Raw genomic sequence first — 4,258 nt, 5'->3', positions numbered from 1 at the left:
ATGGCTTTGACCCTGCAACTGTTGCATATCCTCTTCTAGTTGAGACATTAGTGCATAAAAATGTTCCCTCTCCGCTTTAAAGTTCTTTGTTTGTTTGGCTATTTCGTTCTCGAGAACAGTTAGCTTTTTCTACAGGTTTGCGACTTCTCTATCATATTTCCCTTTCAATTGCCGAACAAACTCTGCCCGTCCCTCTGTGTTCTTTGCCAACTGTGCCCGCGTTCTTGCCAGACTACCTTCAAATTTTTCCAAATCATTCTCGTACTCACATATTTTATTCTTAAGAACCTTTATGAGTTTTTCATCCGTCCGGCTCCTTTCCTGATTCTCAGCAGCTATCTTCATTTTTTGGATTTGGGCTCGAAGGGCTTTGTTTTTTTTGGCCAAATTTTCCTTCTCCCCTTCATCAGTAGCAGCCTGTATACTACCGTCAAATTTAAGATCTCTGATTTGCCCCTCCAATTTGCTTATCGTGGCCCTGTAGCTTGTCTCTTTTGCCAACCAATCCCATTGCTTTTGCGCCCCATCAGTGAACTATTGGACATGGGGCCTTTTGGTGGGCCGTTCAAGCTCTTGATGGACTTGAGACCTTTTACCATACCAGGCCATATAACTAGGCTCTAACTCATCTTTGGACAAATCCCGTACCCGAGTCTGTGGCTCCAGGAACCTACACTAATGCCAAATCTAGCGAACCTTCTCTTCTGGGAATGCAACTTTTGGACCTATTCAATGAATTGTCAACTCAAATCTTCATCATGAGGTACAATTTGGTACCTGCCTAGCTGGCGCAAAACCTTGTGTGGAGCAATCGGCTGAATACTCCAGAGACCCATTAATAGAAGAAAGCATAATTTGACCGACATATAAATGACTTCAGTGACCGGGAGCCAACCGAATGTCCACTCAATTTTGCTTAGAGTCAAGGAACCCAAATGTGCGAACCATGCCTCTGTACCTTCTGGAAACTCATGACCCTCTACCCGGTTTTCTTGTTCTTCAATGCAGTTAAGACCGGTCATACCATAGTTCATGTACCCGGGACGATGGCAAAGGTGTTCTTCCATCCAAAGTTGTAAAAGCATGTTGCAACCCTCAAAAAAATTTCCCCCCGCTCCGCAAATGGTTAAAGCTCGATAAATCTCTGCTAGGATCATCGCTACAATAGTGCCATTAGCCTTTTTAATCATGAAGTCGGCCATTCCTACGAGCCCCAACTCTATATGTCCATCCTTCCTTGGGCAGATTAAGGTGCCCCAGAATGCCTCTATAAAGGCCAGTCCCCGACGTGCTTCCCATTTACCTTTGTTCCATGAATGAGTTAGACCAGTATCCGGAGCATCAAAACCTTGGGGATCCCCATTTCGACGGTACATGAAGTAGAATGTGCAAAATCCCTCAGCCAAATTTCCATCGTTGACTTCCCAACTGATACTTAGAAGGTCCAGAAACTTGTGAGGAGTCACTGCTCTTGGTGCCGCTGGGTAGCGGTTCCTGAGATTCTCACTCAGGCTAGCATAGCCCGCTATTTCATCCAGTGTAGGGGTTAGCTCAAAATCAGAGAAATGGAATACGTTATGTGCTGGGTCCCAAAAGGGTATTAAAGCTTCAATTATATCCAACCTCGGTTTAACCTTCAAAAGACAATGAGACCGCCCAAAGCTTTTATCGCAGCACCTCTGCTGACTTCTCCTAGGTCATTCCACCGCATATGGAGTTCTAGCGGGATTTTCTCTAGAACTTTGAAAGGTTCATTTTTAATAGTGCTCATCCTGCACATTTATTTAAAGTGATCGGTTAAAAGACCATGATTTATTTTTACTCAAGAGGAGATTATCAATTTTTCAAAAATGCAATTCATAGCAAAACACCTTTGCAAATACGACCCTGCAGCACCTCAGGAAAGAAGATTTTAGGGTTGTGTTCGCTAATTGACCAAAATTTTGAAACAGGACCATAGGTAGCTATTCTTGCAAAAACAGCCCTCCGACGCTCTTTTGGGGACATTTGGGCTATTTAGACAAAAACGGCATCGCCTAACTTTATTTGTGACAAAAATGACGACATTTTATGTTTTTGGTTATTTTTTGCAAAAGCGGGGCTGGACCCGATGAGGGTTGCATACGTATCCCACATCCGGTGAGAATCAAACCCGCGTAGTTCGGTCAATTTTGACGCAACAGAAAAATATCAACACTTTCAAATAGCCTTTCCTTTTTTTTCTCAAAAAAAAAATCGGCAGAGTTTCGGGATATTTTGGACACTAGGTTTTTTACAAGCGGGTAATTTTCTCTCTCCTACCTCAATTTGGTTTTTCTCAATTTTTCTTCCCTATTCTACCAGCTGGTCACCGTGCAATTTGAATCAAATAAATGTGCAAGTAGCAAGTAAAATGCACCAGGATGGTCTTTTGATTTCGGGTATACCTGTCCTAGACGGACCGAACCCCTGTGTTGAGTCCCCAAAGTCAAATGCACGTGATGAAAATAAGCGTTCCTACTAGGGATCCGGCATGAGGATATGTTATACTATGTTTAAAATCTTGGTGTATTGCTCTAGACCTGGCTTACCCGAGCGGACGGCTCGAGCCGGGGGGAGGGGGGGGGGGGGAGGCATCGTACCGGGAATATAGAAGCTTCACCGGCTTTGCAATTTGTTCGAACCTCATTCTAAAATTGGGATACGACTCTAACAGAAGAGAAGTCACACGAAGTGCACCCTTACTAGATTATTTAGAAGACTTTGAGAGAGGAGGGTTTCGTATCAATTTATATACAGTGCAAATAATATCAAAGCGGTAAAAAGCGGCAATTAGCACATTAGGCTCAAACACATAAAAAAATCAGATAATAAATAAAAGCCAACTATAACAATTATTCTAAGCTCGAATTCTAAACCCTGAACTAGAGATTCTGGTTTCTTATCCCCAGCAGAGTTGCCAGAGCTGTCACACCTCCTTTTTCTATCCCGAAAGGGTATAACGGAGTTTTTTCCATTTTAAGTGACAATCGGAACGGGATTATTTTATTTAAAATTCAGAGTCGCGACTTGGGATAATTTATGGTGTCCCAAGTCACCGGTTTAAAATCACGAATCGAGGAAATTGACTCTTATTTATGGTCTGCGAAACACAAAAATCCGAATAAGGATTTCTGTTAACCCGGGAGAAGGTGTTAAGCATTTTCGGGTTTCGTGGTTTTACAACTGTCGCTCAACTATTATTATTGGCACTGTTTGGGCCCTGAAATTGAGCCCTAGAAATTAGAAAAGGGTTCAGAAATCACGCCGGAGGTGATTTTGACCAGGCTGCCCATTTGGGCCAACGCTTGGCCCAATTGCTACTAAGGCCTACTAAAGATCGACCCTCTCAAATACACTTAACAATAATTGCATAAATCCTGGAAATTAAATATTGACTAACCTTACTATGGGTTTTAATTAATTAATAATATTAGTAATGCAAAATTTATTTAAACTACCTTAAACTGCTAAACTAATCCATTAACATCAGGTGTGTAGTTACTTCAATCACAAATGGAATTCTACGATAACCAATCTGAACATTTCCTAGCAATTAAACATTGAATAACCTTTGAGAGTGTATGAATTTAGACTTCAAAATTTTAAAAGAAGAGAAATATGTCATGGCCTGCATACTAATCAACAGACCCTCCCAGTGAATACACAAAGAAACGAGCTAGTGACATTATACAATTATCCTGAACTTTCAAACCAACACATGGAAGATGAATTACTAAACCATTTAGCACTGACTGTCCCAGCATATTTACACATCAGAATCTACCTTTATCAAAATTTTGTATTTCCTTGGCAGTAATCCACAGATTATGAACCATTAATTAACCAACTACGACTAAGCACAAGGAATAAAGCTCAATCTATGAATGAGAGACAAAACTTAATCTAACCTCTATCAAAACAACTAATCTAATGACTATGATGGAAATTTCAGCAGTAGTCTTTCAGAGGGCTGCCATACCTTCCATATACACACAGAATTCCAATTTTTAGCTTTGAAACCCATGGATCTGACTATGTCAAAAATCAGATCCACCAAGTACACGGCTTTACACGTATTATCAGAAATTCTACCATACAAACTCAGCCAAGAAATACAAGGAAATTAGCCCAGAATGACGAAAAAAACAGTATATAAGCCTAAATCCAATAGATGATAAGCACTTGTTTAACACACAAGATAGCAAATACCATACTAAATAACTTGCAAAACAACATA

Source organism: Nicotiana attenuata, unplaced genomic scaffold, assembly GCF_001879085.1.
Source record: "Nicotiana attenuata strain UT unplaced genomic scaffold, NIATTr2, whole genome shotgun sequence".
Lineage (NCBI taxonomy): Eukaryota > Viridiplantae > Streptophyta > Magnoliopsida > Solanales > Solanaceae > Nicotiana > Nicotiana attenuata.
The sequence above is the reverse complement of the archived record's forward strand: the minus strand, read 5'-3'. Positions refer to the sequence as shown.